This window comes from Lissotriton helveticus (genome assembly GCF_964261635.1).
Source record: "Lissotriton helveticus chromosome 1_1 unlocalized genomic scaffold, aLisHel1.1 SUPER_1_unloc_7, whole genome shotgun sequence".
Classification (NCBI taxonomy): domain Eukaryota; kingdom Metazoa; phylum Chordata; class Amphibia; order Caudata; family Salamandridae; genus Lissotriton; species Lissotriton helveticus.
Genome location: NW_027611714.1, coordinates 1,817,855 through 1,836,085, shown reverse-complemented (window position 1 = coordinate 1,836,085; position 18,231 = coordinate 1,817,855). Strand labels below are relative to the sequence as shown.

The 18,231-nt window shown below is 46.0% G+C and overlaps 1 protein-coding gene across 1 annotated transcript in view; it reads right to left on the bottom strand.

The window, feature by feature from the left end:
* LOC144806422 (uncharacterized) overlaps nt 1–18,231 on the bottom strand; it is a 62,925-nt gene that overhangs the window by 8,859 nt on the left and 35,835 nt on the right. Inside the window, exon 3 of the mRNA XM_078672781.1 lies at nt 2,289–2,363. The gene's annotated coding sequence lies outside the window, so the exon portion shown is untranslated. The remainder of the gene's footprint in view (nt 1–2,288; nt 2,364–18,231) is intronic.

Here is an 18,231-nt window from a genome sequence, read left to right as displayed (position 1 = left end):
GGTGCGCTGTTACAGATATATACCTTTTTTTGAACGTTAATTTCTCAAAATCCACTGGAGCACATATATTGAGATCTAGCAAAGGCACATCGGGCTACCAGTCCCTACAATTTTGCCAAGTTTCGTGCAAATCCATTCAGCTGTTCGATTATTATTATTTTTATTTTTTTTTGCCCCGCGGGGCCCTTTTAAAACCTCCACATCAAACCTAGGGGGTGAGCGACAATGTACTATGCCCCCTTATGGTCATTTGCCCCTTCGCTTTGGCCTCCTCTTGTCTCTCGATCCTACCGAGAGACAAGATGGCGGCCGCTACGGACTGTTTGGAATGTTGACAGACGCCGGAGAACCAATCGGCTTCGCTTCACAAAGCTCCGTTGCGCGAAAAGTCCGCGAACCAGAGCGCTAACCGGTCCGCTGTTACAGATATATATCTTTTTTTAAACGTTAATTTCTCAAAATCCACTGGAGCACATATATTGAGACCTACAAAAGGCACATCGGGCTACCAGTCCCTACAATTTTGCCAAGTTTCGTGCAAATCCATTCAGCCGTTCGGGCTAAAAGTGAGGCCAACCGCCCTATGGAAATTAACATGGGAAAAACGCGTTTTGGGACCCCCCTTTTTTCTCGGCCCCCCCTTGACGAACCCCCCCAAAATTTTCAGGGGCTGCTCAGAAACAAAATGTGCCATTTTCCTGAAAATTTCAGCCAATTCCGTCCACAAACGCCAAAGTTATTAGACATAGAATTTTCAAAAAACCCATAGAGAAAAAATCCTAACTATATATACCTACTGGCGACCGCCAGTAGGTAATATATATATATATATATATATATATATATATATATATATATATATATATATATATAATTTTATTTTTTTCTCACAAAGTTCAAGTATAATCAATCTAAAACCAGATAAAAAAATAATGTGACGACCACATATAAGACACACACATTTGTCATAAAAAATGTTAATTTGCAGGAATCAATTAGAGTAATTGCACTGTCTGAGGGTTTTCTTAACGTGAAACTTTGTCACTCAAATTTAACAAAACTAGGCGTTGACGGGTTTCGGTGGATAAAACAGAATAAGACTGTCTTCTTCAGGAAAACAAGAATATATCCCTCCTAACAAATAATACAGCATTTGCCTGCATAGAGAACATAGGACATATATCAGATAAAACCACATTAGCTTAAATCTTAAACAATCTATGTAAAAAGAAAATACACTTTTCAGTTGACTTAAAACAGGGGTCTGATAGACCCTCTTATTCTACCAAACAAAAAAAGGTTCAAAGCCGCAGGGTCCTCTGGACATTTTTAAGACCACACAGGATTTAATCCCCAACACTTAATCACTAAACAGTACGAAATCCTTGGGTCTATTACAAAAATCAGAGAGTGTGGCGAACCACTACTAGATAGTTTGTGAACAAAGACATAAATGATACAGAACCAATGACTATGCGCCACAGAACTAACTGTGTGCACTTCCCTTTTTAGGACGAAATCCCTCACTCACCAGAGATGACATGCTTCATCATATGGAATTCTCCTCCCAGAGGAAAAACCTATTTCCTCTGGGGGCTACAACCCCTCTCCGAGAGGGAGGAGCTCAGGGATGTTTTGAATAGCTGGTAGGATACTCTAAACCCACATATGAAGAGACAGCTGTGTGAATGAGGGTGCAGCGCAAAGAAAGAAAAAATGTGGGGATAGTGAAGTTAAACTAGCAAAGGAGCGTAAAAATTCTACTTTATTTAGATACGACCCCTGCCAGGATAAAAAAACAGTGCACCAGCGGTATGGATTTAAACCGCAACGGTGAGATAGAAAGTAATGATCAACATGTTTCGGCCATAAACCTATATGTAGGCGAGGCTATCGTCAGGACCTATGATGCTGCTGCTTAGTGTGAGTGATACAACAAAAAAGGATACAAGGATAGAAACTGTTCTTAATCTGTCTGTTGCATAGCCACTACTGGGTAAGCAACCACACCTCTACCTGGCGACAGCTCAGGAAAGGAGCACCGTTCTCTCCCTCGGTACGCCAGCACAAATTGAGCCTGTGACCGGAGGTGACCATCTTATTCTTCTGTTTCATAAATTGGTACCAGACAATGCATTATTTTAGAAAGATTTTTATGAAAAAAAAGTATCTTGTATGATAAATTATCATAGTGGTCCCATCAAGACTACGTTATAGAAGCCAACACCAAACATCACTTCACTGCACTTTTACCTCTTCATTCTATGATCCCAATAGGATCAACTCACCTAGTATCTTCTACGGTGAGGCACGCTTAAATCTGTCAGAACTGTTCTTAAACATTTTGAGATGAACTCCCCTTCCTGATTAAAACAAAGATAAACAGAAGAATAGAGTTACTCACGATGGGAACTAAAACCCATCAGGGCTATACTCATAATTCTAAATAGATACAACCTATATGTACTACCTAGACATATCTATTATCCATTTCACAACATGTAGCAGTAGATAAAATTCCTATTGAGGTACTCTCTACACTTCCTACATAGCTCATCCATAGAGTAGATTCCAATATGACACTAAGATCGGAGTAACGGAACAAAGAAGGCATAAGAAATTGTTTTTCAAAGAAAAAATAGCTGGGTTGATTTTTGCAATCTTTGAAAGAGCTATTTATGAAGGGTAGAGAACACATCAATATACTTAACAAGAAACAGATCACTCTTTATATGATTGCTGATATATCAGATTATGCCAGATGATGTCCATTTGAATCTATTGTTTATGAAGGGATTCACTTTTATAGAATGCACACAATAAAATGACTTTTTAGCTGCAAATCTGTATGTAATTATATTGAGGACTACAGCTATGTTTGTGAACCAATTTAGTCTGTATGTCTTTCTAGTTTGTTTTCAGTGCTGGTTTGTCATGCTTATATACATATTTAAGTATTATATTACTAATTGAATCTTGTCTGTGCAGTCTATTTTTCCAATCCTATCTACCTACCCCTGCATGTGTTGATATAGCGGTCTACCTGCTCATCCATATATGTATCTACTGGTCTATCAATCTATTTATCTACTGTCTCGCTATATTTGAAACTATACCGATTGTTTTGACTTCTATCAATCTTTGCAAATCTCTCAGTCTATCTTTCAATGTACCTATATTTTCAAGTGTATCCATCTCTATCTACAAAGTTATCTTTATTAATCCATCTATCAAACCTTGTCCCCTTGTCTAGGAGGCTGGCTCTCTATATGGTGTTCTAAAACGAAGACCACCTTGTCCACGAGTCCCCATGAGATGTACAGAGGCAGCAACAGATAATATGAATGCTCTATTTTGTGGTAATGTCGACGAGCAGTTAGGCTTATCAGGAGGTCCTGCTAAGCATTTGTTGTTACACACAGTGGCAAGAAATGAGGCACACACAAGAATAAACTCAAGACCAACGTGTAAAAATAACACAGATTTGTATATCATTTTTAAGACTAAGAACACAGTTCTAAGGTAAGTACTTTCGGAGTTACGAAATATATCACTTTTGTGCGCCATTACGCACCATAGGAATCAATGTGGGAAAACATGAAAAATGCATATAATATCAGGCAATGCTTTCATGAAATTCACCTTCTCGTTTTAGGTTGATGTCAGCATCAGGTTCAAAGTTCCGGCAGGAGAAGTTCAAGAGCGGCCCGGATCGGGATGGAGCAGAGTCCTGAGGGTCTTAAAGATTAGTGTGCAAAGACAAAGGGGGCCATGTAAAAACACACTTGAAGGTGGACTTACAGGTAACTCTGGTGGGTCTGGGAACCAAGGGCGAAGGCCTTTTGGTCAGTGCTGGGGTCGAGTGCAGAGTAACCCTGGTCGGTGAACTCTTCTCTGTTCACTGAATTTTTCGCACTCCAAGGAGCTTTGAAAAATCCTGGATAATTTCCCTGCAAGATATCTCAACACGGGCGGTCGTGGGTGGGTGTTACCGCTCGTATTGAGAAACCTTTAGTTCGTGTTGAAGAAGCGGCCGCTCTAGTAGTACTTCTACTCGAGTGACAGAACTTTACGCAGTCAGTGCGAACACCGAGAGGTAACCTACTCCATCGCTCATGGATCTCCGTGCAGTTTGGCAGAGATTTTTTGTCACTTAGCAGAGTTCTGAGTAGCGGAACTCCAACTAGGCTTTGTGCAGGGAGATAAGGCAAACAGGGCATCATGCATCGTAGTGCCCTCACGGTCAGGAACTGGCAACTTGGAGAGGCAATCTTGGGGCAGCTGGGTCACTAAGGAAGTGGGTCTCGGGTATCTTGATGTCCCTTGACAGGTGCTTAGTTTGGGTGCTATGGGAGTCAGGGTGGACTGTTGTTCTCGGTTTTCATGGTTGGGAGTACCCTGGGTATTGGTAGGCCGCGGTTCCGTAAGGTCCCTGGGCCTCCAAACGCATTGGAGTGGCAGATGTAACCCTCCGGAGATGTACATTTTCTTGCTTGTGTGTTGCATCAAGGTAGTCAATGAGCAGCAGTTGATGAACAAGTGTAACACACAGCTAGGGCACATAGCCACAGCGTGGCGATTGTGCTGGAACAAGAGAGAAAGACATCGGAATACCAATGTAACCTCACAGGGGTGGTTTCACTGTTTCTAAAACTGAGCAACGCATGGATTGCAGAAGAGGGGCGGGACACATGGGAATGAACACTACATTTCCCACTATCCGCGGTTCATCTTGAACCTGGAAGAGGAACCTCTTTGTGGGTTAGAGGAGCAATAAGTAAGACAACGAGGCGGTGCAGATTATTCTTGCCTGGATGTTCCTGAATGTGCTGCCGAAATTAGTGGAGTATCGTTTTCCAGTACTGTAAGGGTGCTTGCACCACCTTCGATTTGTTTTAGTGTTAGTAGCTCTGAGAATGAGGGGAACCTCATGCAGTGCTTTTGTTACCTGACTGGGTGTTTGGAGAGACGTTCGTTTTACCGGTGTAGTGACAGCGGGGTATCTTTTGGTTTTAGAGCTCGCGTGGCCCTAGTGATGGGCAGGATTATTTCCGGAGCCAGTGCGCTCCATGGGGGCAGATTTATTTTCAGAGCCAGGTGGCTCTACCACCCCGCAGTATTTGTTTTAGAGCCCAGATGGCTTCAACCAAGGGGACACATAATTGTTTACAGGGCCAGAGGGGCCTGTGTCCTTTCCCCAGTGCTTGGGGACATGCTTCTTTCCAGAGCCAGATGGCTCCAATGTTGAGCAGTTATTTCAAGGGCCAGTGAGAGACCATGTGTTGGACTTGGCCCTTTTCCCTAAAATTATTTATTTTTCGCTCCCTTAATTCAGGATGCCCCCCATCGTAATAAAGTTGTATAGGCCCTGTGAGGTTGAGATGCCCTGTGTAATATTAAAATCAATGCTAAGGTGCAGGTGCTCTCTTCCCCCAACATGGCTGCCACTGACCCCTGCTACTGCAGCGCGGTCTTTTTAGACGCACTCTAGTAGCCAGGAGCTGGCTGGAACCCCTAAACAATGTTGCGACTCCAGCCTGCCTGCCCTGCCCATAAGCTAGAGTGAGGAAGCTCCTGGAACCTTCCGGAATAGGGGAGTGGTCACCAACTGCCAACTGCCACTATAAAAGGAAAGGGAGAGAAACTTTCCAGGCAGTTGGGGCATCATTGACCTGGGGGACCCTAGGCAGGAGACTTAGATGGTAGGGCCTAGTCAGGAACCTATACCACTGCGGGTGACAGGGTTTAGGCACTGCCCACCAAGCTGAGTGAGGAACACTGAACTAGCCCACTGATCTGGCCCGGCGGGAGGGGAACCCAGGGACCATCTGAAGTGACCTGCTGAGGAAAGCCTTCAACTCAACCCCCCCACCTCAAGAAACCAAGAGACTGTAACCTATCAAGGGCGCAGGAACCACCAAGCACCAAGGACAAACCTATCTGCCAGGACTACGGGGATCAATCAGGTACTGGGCATGCGCTGTCCTGTCTAACCCCCCTTTGTTGTCCTACATCATCTCCACTGTGGTGCTGCCTGCCCTACCTGCCCAGCGCTCCCCTACTGTGCCCTGAAGCGCTAGTGAGAAACCTGTCCCCAGCGCTATCCCTACTAAGCGCTGCATTCCCCCCTGAGCGCTGTGCCACCTGTGAAGCGCTGTAGTTCTGCCTCAAGCGCCCACCTGCTGGGTCCTGTGAAGCGCTGGTATTGGCGAACCTGAGAGGGACTTACAAGCGTTCCTATTCCCGCAAGAAACTGCGAGGAGCGGGGCTGTGTGCCTTGTGGAGTGCCCCCCCCCCGGCTCTCATCTGCCCGGTGACCCCCGACGCCAGGAGAGGGCCGCCGCCGTGCTAAAGTGGGCCGCGCCATGCCCAGAAGGAATTAGGGGGAAAGGCGCTGTCCTCCGGTGCGCCTGGTGGGGCCCCATCAACACCGCAGCCCAGCCCGACCGTGAGGAGTCCCCACGGCGGCCCCTGAGGCTGTGAGAAGGCCGCCGCGGAATTCTTGTCAGGCCGCGTTAGGCCCGAGAGGCTGAGACACTCACCCCACGTGACGGGGGTGCGTTCCAAGCCCCGCCCCTGCCGCGCACCAATTGGTCCGCGCTGCTGAGCCGCGTCAGGTGAGGCCGTTGATTGGCCGGATGCCGGGGGAAGCCCGGTCGGCCCGAGAACCCACACAGAGGGGGCCCAGAGGAGCGAGAGTCCCCTCCGTCGTGCTGCACCCCTAAGGCTGGCTATTTCATCGGTGCAGGGGCCCGGGAAGCCCGACTGAGCTCCGCAAACTGCCGCCACAGCGCCAGCTCTGCCGGAGAGCTCTGGAACGAGCATGAGCCCCCGACCAGCCGGAGATCTCCGCAAGGGCTCAGGAGGAGCCGAAGAGTCAAGGTAACCCCCGGGGAGGAGGGCGGAAGGCCTGAGTTCGCCCCTCCCCATGGGAAGATTGTTGCTGAGCCCCGTTGTCCCCAATTAGCCCCTTTCAAGCACTGGAATTGGGCCAGGGCCCCCAAGAGACACCGTGGGGGCCGCAGCTGATAACAGTTAACCCCTCGTTAGGGGGAAGGCCCTGATTAAGGAACAGTTAGTTATTCTTGCCCCATGAATGGTGGTTATCCTGGCCTAAGGAAATGCTCATTTTACCGGGAGGCATGGTTTACTAGTGCCTGATGCCTAACTAATGAACTGATGTATTGTTTACCTAATGAAATGGTTACTGCTGAGCAATGAAATGGTTATGAATTCCGACAGGTAGCTGCTGAAAGGGTTGTCTTTACCTACTTATGTACTATTTAATATTTATTTATTTATGTATTTATGGCCAAGTAATGGAAAATATGCGTTTTAAGGAAAGGTAACGAGTTAGTACTACTGTGATTTTTGATTGCCCTGATCTTGATCTTAGATAAAACTTATTTATTGAGTCAAACATATTGGTGTGGTATCAGTCTTTGCGTGCATTTATTGTCTCAGTGGATGTGTGTGCTGTGTAGTCAAATCAAATCAAATCAAATTTAGCTTTATTCGATTTATCTGCATAAATCATAAAAGCATACAAATACATATTATACAACACATTTTAAAAAGTTTTCCCCATCGAGAAATTTATAAAAAATCTATAAAACAGTTTTCCATATATAAAAAGTCAATGATGAGGATGTGGCCAGAGGCCTCATGTTAAAGCGTCTAGTAAAATTTAAACATGTAAAACTTCCATCATAGAATTTCTGTATTTCATCACTGACATTAAAAAGCGAGAGACAACAAAGATGACATACACCTCATCTAGCAAGAGTAACTTCAAATAAGCATTTTTACATGTTCTTATGCCCCAGCGTTTAAGCAAAGGTAAGAGGAACAATTTCCTTGGGGCAGAATACAAATTACAGAAGAACATAATATGAATGTTACTTTGTGATGAATGATCATCGCATGGGCAAATTAGATTCGGCGAAATCCAATCATTTTGTTTTGGAAAAGTGACCATACGGAAGAAAGTGCCTAAGCGCAGCCTGGTAAGAAGCATACGAGGATAAGGTGCAGTTTCAACCCTGAGATACAATTGTACACCTTCGTTGGGGGTAATTTTTTGGTAACTCAGGGTGGTAGTTTTGAGTTTCTCAGTGTCCCATCTAACGCTTTCTAGGTGTGTGATTAAGAGTTTTTTTAGAGCTGGCCTGGACAAATGTTCTAGGGACTCTGGGTCATCATAGTATTCGGGATGTCCAATTTTAGAGAACATCAGCCGGACGTGTCGTAGCCATTTGATTTTGGATACAGCATCCAGGTTCATACAATCCGTGATGAGTTCTCTATTAAATTGGCATTCCATAGTGGTCCAGATTTTATGCCAAAGCAAACACGGTGATAGCTTTATAGTGTCGCTAAGGTATTTGAGGCCAGTCTCAATGTGAGTAATAAAAGTTGAAGTAGATTTACTCACACCTAGTAAATAACGAATAAAAAGATTCTCACAGATTTGGAGTGAGGACACATTTTCAAAGCCCCATAGGCCTGCTCCATAAGTGACTGTCGCTACACACTTGGCTTGGTAGATCTGTAACATCTCGGCAGTTGGTTTGCCCCCAATTTTAGCTGCAAAAGTTCTCAGGGCCCCAATAGCACGGGTAAAGGCAAGCTTCCTGGCAGATACTGCATGTTTCCAAGCTCCTTTCCTCTCAAAAACAACACCCAAATAACAAAAAGTATCTGCACTCTCAATTCTTTGCTCGTCAAGATATATCGAACATGGTGGTTTTTTGCTTTTTTGGGTGCATGGCATGGAGAAAGTTTTAGAGATGTTCACTTTCAGATTTCTTTTCCCCATGTAGGATGAGAATTCACTAACCGCTCTCTGCAACCCTACCTTAGTCCTAGACATAATTGCCGCGTCGTCGGCATATAATAGGATGGGTACAGGCCTACCATTGACGACTGGGTAGTCACTAGGCAGATTTATTAAATGTTCTACAATGGAGTTAATATAAAAGCTAAACAGAAGGGGCGCAAGTATGCAGCCTTGCCTAACCCCTCTATTTATGGCAAATTTCTGAGTGCATTGCCCCTTGGTCCCGAACCTAACTCTAGCTCCGGCATCTCTGTACAGTTCTTTTATGAATACGACGATGGTAGGATCCACCCCAATAAGTTCCAATGTTGACCAGAGCTGCAGATGATCCACACAATCAAATGCTGAGCTAAGGTCAACAAATGTGACAAACAGGTCCCCTTTTTTGGCCTCAGTATATTTGGAAATCAATAAGGACAGGTTTAAACATTGTTCCTGGGTACCCAATCCCTTTCGGAAGCCATATTGGAGTTCCGAAATGACCTTTTTTTCTGTCTCCCAGTGCTGAATTCTCTTAAGGACGATCCTTCCTGCAATTTTCATGAGGCCGTCCAGTAACGATATAGGACGGTAGCATGCAGGATCGTCCCGGTTTCCCTTTTTAAAAATGGGCACTACAATTGCGTCTGACCAGGTGTTAATTAAGCCGCATTTGTTTCCCATATTTAAAACGTTAGTTAACAGGGGAGCCCAGAATTCCAGATTTGTTTTATAAAGATCCACTGGTGTATGGTCGGGGCCAGGGGCTTTCCCTGGGGGGCTTTCCCTGATTGCATTTTCAACTTCTAGGGTGGTAAAGACCAGATCAATTGGGTAAGGGGATGCTGGGGGATCACTTAACTGATAATCCTGAGTTGATTTATTCAAGGATGAGGTTACCTTCTGTTGGTTCTGGGTGTCCCCCTGGCTGTTGGTGTAAAGTTTGCCATAGTGTTCTACCCAGAGCTCTGCCGTGATTGCTACGTCTATGCAATTGTCAGTATCTTTTGTGTTATATACTGATCTTATAACTTTCCAGAAAAGATGGGTGTCCTTATTCCTGGCAGCTTCCCCCAAGGCTTCCCAGGCCTCCCTTTTCATAGTTGCTTTCAGATGATTAATTTCCCTCTTGTACTCTCGTCTGGCCTGGGAGATTTGAACCCTGTTTTTCGGAATGGTGTTTAAAGCTTTCTTCAAATTCTTTAGGGCAGCTGTACACCTAGAGTCAAACCACCCGCATGCGTGTTTCCCATTCTTTTTGTGGCTCTTGGTTAAAATATTTTTTATGTACAGCTGGATATTTGCGAAAGCTGCCATAATCGCCTTAGGATCAATATCTTCTTCTAAACAGACAAATATGTCTGCAAAGCAAGATGATATGAGGTTGTGAAAAAAGATTGTGGGGTTCAATTTCTCCCACTTTATGACATAGCCATTTATCTTTGTTAAGGTGACCTCAAGTGGATAAAGTGGACCGCTAGGTTCCTTTGCTTTCTCCTCTGAGAGCCTAACCCCAAAGGTAATAGGGTAATGATCGCTCATTGGGTCGTCCCCTATCTCCCAAAAAGTTATAAAATTGGGTTTAGTGGGGGATATCAGTGCAAAATCGATTGTAGTTTCGCAGCCTCTTCCATTATATGTTGGGGCAAAGGGAACTGGGGGGGAGCATGCCTGATTAATGAAGGTAAGATCAAAAGAGAATATAATACTGTTAAGGAGAGACCCCAGGTTGGTGTGTGAGAAGTGGAAAAGGCCATCCTCCTCATGATCTGTAAGGCCGCACAAACCTAACTCGGAAAATGGGCAGATGGCACAGTTAAAGTCTCCCACCCAAAGAACTGTATGGTCTCCCATGTTTTGATCTCTCACTTTATGGATGTGGTTTGACATTTTATTCAAAATCAATTCCATTTCATTTACTGGCATGTTGTTATAAAAATTCACCAGTATGACCTTTTGTGTGGTGCCCAATTTAAATGAAAGGATTTGGAAATATTGGTCAGAGTAAAAGTTATATACCTTTATATCCCCTACATTCGAGGTGTATATGCACAGACCCCCTTTATTGCGACCCTGTGGAGAGGGCGCAGCGGGTGAATGGAATGTTCGATACCCCATAATGTGCCTTTCCTCTGCAAGCCAAGTTTCTTGCAGGCAAAGTATGCCATGCTTCTGCACAGTCTCCAACCACGGTGTGTGCATGATTTTATTGCCCAAACCTGCTACATTCCAGGATAACAGTGAGTGCTTTAATTCGCTAACTTCTTGATGTGTTTGGCCCACGTTCCCCGTTACATCTACCTGGTCTTGGGAGTGTACCCTATCTAGATGTTGTGTGGCCCGCACTGAGGGGGGGCGCTGGACAGGGCAGGGTTGTTCCACCACCACATGGGTAAGATTGTTAACAATGAGTGGTGAATTATCACTTCTACTGGCATTCCTTGAGTGATTTTGGTCACTCGTCCGGGGTGGGAGATCGACGATTCCCAGTCAATCCACCTGATCTAGGCATTCAAACCTGTTCATCGTGGGTGCTCCTTCCCACCAGTTGTTAGTGGGTTGCCATCCCTGCCCATGCCCCTTCCCTCTCTGATTGTGGGCTATGATCCAGGCCCCAGGACACTCCACTACCTGTTTTGGAGGGTAAAAAAAGGTAAGGGGTTTGGTGACAATGGCTTGTTTAGTCGCATATGGATCCCATGTGGTGATGAGTTGGGCTGTATGGGGGTCTGCAAATGACACCACGATGCAGTCTCCTGGTATCGATTTGTAAGTGCGACCCACCCATGGGACTCTCCTGGCCATTAAGACCCTAATCCTGTTGGTGTGAGGGAGCTGCCTGTTGGCATTTAGCCAGTAAATCACTTTGTTCTTTAAGGACCACTGGGTTTCCACAGTGTCAGGGTCAAGCGGAGGTACCCCAGCCAGGATAACAACATAGGACCCGGCCTCAGGGGGGAGATCAATATAGCCTCCGCAAAAATTCTGACGATTATGGTGTGGGTTAGGTATACGCTCTAAAAGAGGAGTGATACGGTTGCTCACCTTCTGGTCAGCTCTAGAAAAAGATTTGGGCTGCACCTGTTTTTTGGAAGGTTCTTTCTCTGGTTTTGGTGGATTGGATGATGGAGGGTCAGCGGCATTTACAATTGTCCGGGGTTTGGGAATTGGAATAGCTTTGGGTAATGGGGGGGGTAAAGGTGAGGGCAAAATTGAAGGAACAAGGGGAGCCTCCTTAGAGACTGGAGCCGTGTGGATGCCAGTGTTAGAGGCTGTTACAGGTTGGATGCCCTCATTTTTAACCTGGGGGACACCCTCAGTAATATGAGGATATGTTGCTTCTAGCTGTTTTAGGCTAAGCGTGGCCAGGGATACTAAGGTTTTATCCATTTCAAGAAGGTGGTTCTCAATGCGTGACAGTCTGAGTTCAAAAGGTGTCAATAGTTGTTTTAAAGTAGCCCAGACTTATCAATATCCCTCCCTAGCTCATTTTGGCCTCCCCTTGTTAAATTATCACCAAAGACGGCAGGATTCTCTACAACAGGGGCAGTAATAGAGTTGAAATAAGTAAGATTGCTATCACCCCCTGTTAACTGAGTAGCTGGAGGTGATGTTTGTTTAAGCTCCCCTGTGTTAGGCAGAGTTCTTCTGTGATTGAAAAACTGTTGCCTTGCAATTTTTGCTTTCTTACGAGCATAAGCAAGTTTAGCATGGTTTTTCTTTTTCAATTTCAGACCTTGGCGATCTCGGTTTTTGCTTTTTGCTACAGAAAAGAAAGGGGCGGGAATGTCCCGCAAAGTGGTAGGGTTTCCCTGTTCAGTAAACGATTGGCCCTCACTAGGTTTGGAGGTCATAGGTGAGAAGATAAAGGAAGAATCTAATGGTAGTGGAGAGGAGGAAGGGGGGGAGTGATGAACGTCAGCGACAATCAACAAAGGGAGGGGGCAAGAAGCCTGTTGGGGGGATACAGCAGACGCAATGTTTCCCAGGGAAGATTTTTTAGAGTTAGCAAATGTTTGGGAAAGTCTGCGCGCAGCGTCTAACTCAATTGAAACCCTCTTCTGCATTTTTGTGATTTCGGCATCTATGGCCAAATTGGTTTTTACAAGGAAATCGTCCAAGGTACCATTTGACTTAGTTAAGCCCAGTGCAGTTTTACTGCGACTCCCCCGCGTGCACATAATGTGTGACAGTTATAATTTCTATAGTATACTCACTAATATGAAAGTCCAGGCACGATGACAGTGAGAAGAACCAAGGGAGGTGGGGCAGGCCAGTCCTCTTAGTCCTCGAACGGCCTCAAACGGCCCGATCTTTGCCCGGTCTTCGCCCCGGGCTGCGTCCCGCGCTGCGGGAGTGTTAGGATAATAAGTAGATGGCCGAGTAAAACAGGGGGGCGTGGCAGCAGGGAGAGCGGACCGGATGTTAGTCAATGGTCTAGCAGGGACTCCTGGGCAATGGAGTCCCCTGCACGCTCGCAGCCCCGCTGACCGCACTCACCCGGTAGCCTTTCTTCAGTCCCACACCAAGTGTCCCGGTGACCAAACCGGCGAAGCAGCACCCGCGGAGCGTAGTGCGGCGAGGCGTCCTTCGAGGTCCTGGAGGGTTCAGGGAATACCGCTGGGATTGCAGGGTTCAGCGCCCAAAAAAGTGCCTCAGTGCTCACAGATGCAGATGCGTCCCGCAGGTGAAGGCAGGGAAAGGGTTTTTAAGACGGAAGAAGGCGGGGGGCGGCAGCAGGGAGAGCGGACCAGATGTTAGTCAATGGTCTAGCAGGGACTCCTGGGCAATGGAGTCCCCTGCACGCTCGCAGCCCCGCTGACCGCACTCACCCGGTAGCCTTTCTTCAGTCCCGCACCAAGTGTCCCGGTGACCAAACCGGCGAAGCGGCACCCGCGGAGCGGGTGCGGCGAGTCGTCCTTCGAGGTCCTGGAGGGTTCAGGGAATACCGCTGGGATTGCAGGGTTCAGCGCCCAAAAAAGTGCCTCAGTGCTCACAGATGCAGATGCGTCCCGCAGGTGAAGGCAGGGAAAGGGTTTTTAAGACGGAAGAAGGCGGGGGGCGGCAGCAGGGAGAGCGGACCGGATGTTAGTCAATGGTCTAGCAGGGACTCCTGGGCAATGGAGTCCCCTGCACGCTCGCAGCCCCGCTGGCCGCACTCACCCGGTAGCCTTTCTTCAGTCCCACACCAAGTATCCCGGTGACCAAACCGGCGAAGCGGCACCCGCGGAGCGGGTGCGGCGAGTCGTCCTTCGAGGTCCTGGAGGGTTCAGGGAATACCGCTGGGATTGCAGGGTTCAGCGCCCAAAAAAGTGCCTCAGTGCTCACAGATGCAGATGCGTCGTCGTCAGATGCGTCGCTGTGTAGTCACTTAACAACTAAGCATTCTGGTGCCTACCTGCTCGGGCTAAGCTACCCCCGGGGATCTGGTGACCCCAGGTCCTACACCATGCCTCATTTGATTATTTACAGCTGCGCATCACTTAGTGCCAGCTGCTCCGTTTAGGCCCCCATGTGAGATTCACAGCTGCCAAGCAAGTAGTGGGCAGCTGTTACATTTAGGTTTGCGCAGTGGCGGAAACTTGACCTTCGCTGCCTAGACAGCAGCCCTGACTTTGTGGACATAGGGATTTGAGCCCCCTGTTTGAGATGGGCAGTTGGCCAGGTGTATGGTTACATTTATAGGGTGCCAGGCCCTAATGTGATTTATGTGCTAATGTGATGAGGTGCTAGGAAATGTAATGCATTTAGTATGTTTTACGCACCCTGTTTGATACCTTTAAACATGGTTTATGATTATGACGTTGTTTTGCACATCATGGTTTATGCTAGTGAGATCATGTTTCATTCTGTGATTTACGCCCCTAATGTAAGTTATACTTAGGAGGTTAGGGTCCAATGCATTTAGACTTGTGTGATACTGTGCATAATGTAGTTTATGTCACAGACTGATGGTAAGTACAGTGATTACCAGTGTTTACTGGTTGTACGTTTATGATCTAGTTTTCTTTTACTAAGTTCACTTCGTGATGGTTTTGACAGTGGTCCATGTGGCCCTGTCAGTTGTACATAACCCCTTGTAAATATTGCCCAGTGCCAGTTGGCACAGTGTACATTATGTGTTTACTATTCTAATGTGTTTTGAGAATACAAAGGCTATTTTTGATATAACCGTGTGTGGAGTTCCTTTTGCGGTGTGCCTGGGATGTTGTTGCTGTTGTGTGCGTGCTCAAATGCTTTACACATGGCCTCCCGGATAAGCCTGACTGCTCGTGTCAAGCTACCAAGGGGGTGAGCAGGGGTTATCTTTGGTGTGTAACTTCCAAGCCCTGACTAAAGTGGCGGTCTCTGCCTGCCTTTGGCGCAAGCCTTAGCCATGTAATAACAAAAAGGAGCCAAGAGGGAAAAGAAATGGTACTACAAGGGGATAGCCCTCCACTCAAATGAATTCAATATCAAAAAATCCCCGTACCATGGACCATAGCTAGCATATGTCACATAAGCGTAAATCTACACAAATCTGGATATTTCTACTATCTGATTCCAGATCCTCCCCCTTATCTTTTATGGTGAGATATGTGTTCTCTTATAACTGCTGGTCCTTAGCCAACCAGAGATCCCATTTCTAACACTACCACTACCTAGTTGGGCGCTTTGTTGACAGTGCGATACAATGTGTAAATATTGCTCTGACGGTCATTTTGGATCAGGCGCTATTGAGCAGCTACCAGCTACGTTGTTCTATTAATGTTCTGGCTTCACAGGAGAGAATAGTTTTTACTCATTTCAAACACAGTTTTCAGAGTTATTGGAGACATTGGTCAGTACCGTGATTCCAGTGCATATAATTAACTACAAGACATTCATTTGAGTGCTTATTGTCAGACCACAAATACTTGGTGATTAAGGACTAAAAAGGGTATGACGGTATCCCCATCATCTAATTATGTTTACAAACACGGCTCTAATGTTTAAGCAGTGTCCGATGTAATTATGACTGATTATGAACTAAAGCAAGGATATATTTTACCTCCCTTACTTTTTCCTTTTATATATGTGATTCACCTAATCAATTTAGTTTAACAATTTCCCACCAAATTGGAAAATGTTAAGTGTTATTCTTTTTTGTATCCCGATGACTTAATCTTATTCGATCTCACTCCAAAAAAATACAAGTGTTTAATATAAATATACTTTGAAACATTACGTTAAGATGAATGTTCAGAAAAGTAACATCAGATTAGCAGACGTAAGTAAGGAAAAAAATATGTATTGCTGGAAATCGGGGAATGATACAATGAATAAGGAGAAATATCCCTGTTTCAGTGGAATTTTCTCCCAAAATCTAGATTCAAAATTCCATACTACATATTTAAGCTTGAAGGCTTTAGGCCGCAGGGAAGCGACTCATTCATTATATAAAGATATTGGGAAAATGTACTTTAAGCACCTTATGATGATACATATTGTTGGGAATCCGCATTATCTCATTCCTGTGCAATCTGTCAACTCCTATGGTGGTTTTGGTTTCAAAGTGTGGGTCATAGATACAGGAAGTCCATGAGTGCCATACATATTGTAAGCATTGCCAATGCTTGTTTGCCAGATATATTGTTTTAGCATCGCCAATGCTTGTTTTGGCTACTGAGGTGTTGTCGCCACTGCTTGTTTGTTGAAAGGTAACCCCCTGCACATTTCCTGCTGGTTGCTTCCTCCTGTTCCTTAGCAACCCCCACCTGTGAGTTTGGCAGACTGTTGTCCACTGCTGCCCAAAGGCCCCCCTGACAAGCTGGTGGTACTTGGCTTTGTTTCAGTTCCTTCCTTGTCAAACAGCTGACTCCTAGCAATGCTCTCAAGGGAATCCCTCAGCTTCCTTCCTGCGGGGTCTGGTGCTGATCAGCTCCCTTTCCTGGAAACGCCCACAGGGAATTCCTCTGCTTCACTCCTTGCAGCCTCCTGCAGCAGCCAGAACAGATTGCAGTATAAAGCGTCCCTGGCCAACAGCTAAGTGGAGTGTGCTCACATAGACTTGTTGTGTGTTTGAACTTTGTGCTCATAGAGTCCTTGGGGCCAATTCCATTGTGGTTTGGAAGGCCTCCTAACAGCATTTGCTCCGTCAGATTCGGATTGGCAAAGGTGTCTTTCCGACCGAATCGGAAAGGTTCCCGACCGACCGAGTACGATGCAAGTTAGGCGTAAGGAAGATCCCAATCCGAACCGGATGACATTTGGACTGACCAAGACGTACGGAGCAGAATCGTACGTCTGCACGGGCAGCGTTTCTGACCGACTGATTAAGATGCTGGATTTGGACAGCCTTTCTGAATTGTGCTGTCTGACTTAAATCAGCAGTCGGAATCAGACTTTGGGGATCTGTAGCGGGCCTCCTGAACTCTGAGCCTTCCCAATTGGGTCTGTGTGGGTACCCATGGGTCCCCTCTTACCAGCCCTGTATAGTGTGGCAGGCACCAGGGGGTGTCCGCCATAGGGTGCCCAATTTTGTCCCAGACACCCCTTCCTTCAATGGGAGCCTAAGCATTTGGTCGGAACATAAGCTCCCATTGAAGTCAATGTGAGTCCAACCAAATTGGATCTGGAAGGATCCAAATGCATCGTACTCGGTAGGTTGGACTCTCCTGATCCGAGTCGGTCAGAAACCATTCCCAAACCGATTCAGTCTGGAAGATTTCCAAACCGCATCGGAACAGGGCCACTTGTGTATTTTGACGAGTGCTCAGAAAACCAAGTTGTGTGCTTTGAAGTGTGCACTAACGCTTCCGTAATCACAAATGTAAACAGAGCAAAGCAGTCTGTTTGGCAATAGCAGAGACCTTTGGACCTTTCTCTTTTTGGGACAATCTCTTCCCTACTGTGTTGTGAACGCACATCTAGCATACTCTTTTGTTGCTTTTTTTGTTATGGTTGTTTGGCGTGCACGCCTCCTGTTAAGGGCTGAGGGCCTTTCCTGTTATTTTCTGTTATGGTTATATTATTATTTTACAGTGTGTAATGACTTGTAATGAGAAACTACTACTTTGAAAGCACAAGGATAGTATGAGAGCCCCTAGAGGCAGTGATTGTGTGTACTAATTACCCTGCAAGACTTAACTCAGTGAAGAGAGTGCACATACGAAAGACTGTTTGTGTGACAGGTGATTATTATATGAATGTATGTAGCATGTTGGTCACTGTGTAAGAGCTTATGCGTCACTGATACCTGTTCTCTTCCCCATGTAGCATTGTCTCTTCCCCCATGTAGGAGTGACGACATGGCCATAATGAGAGACTAACAAACCTCATAATCAATCAGATGGCATCATTTATGAAAGAAAATGACACAAGCCAAATAGCCAAATAGTGGAGTGGGCCGAGCTTCCACTCCACACTCCATACTCCATTACTGCATGCCTCGC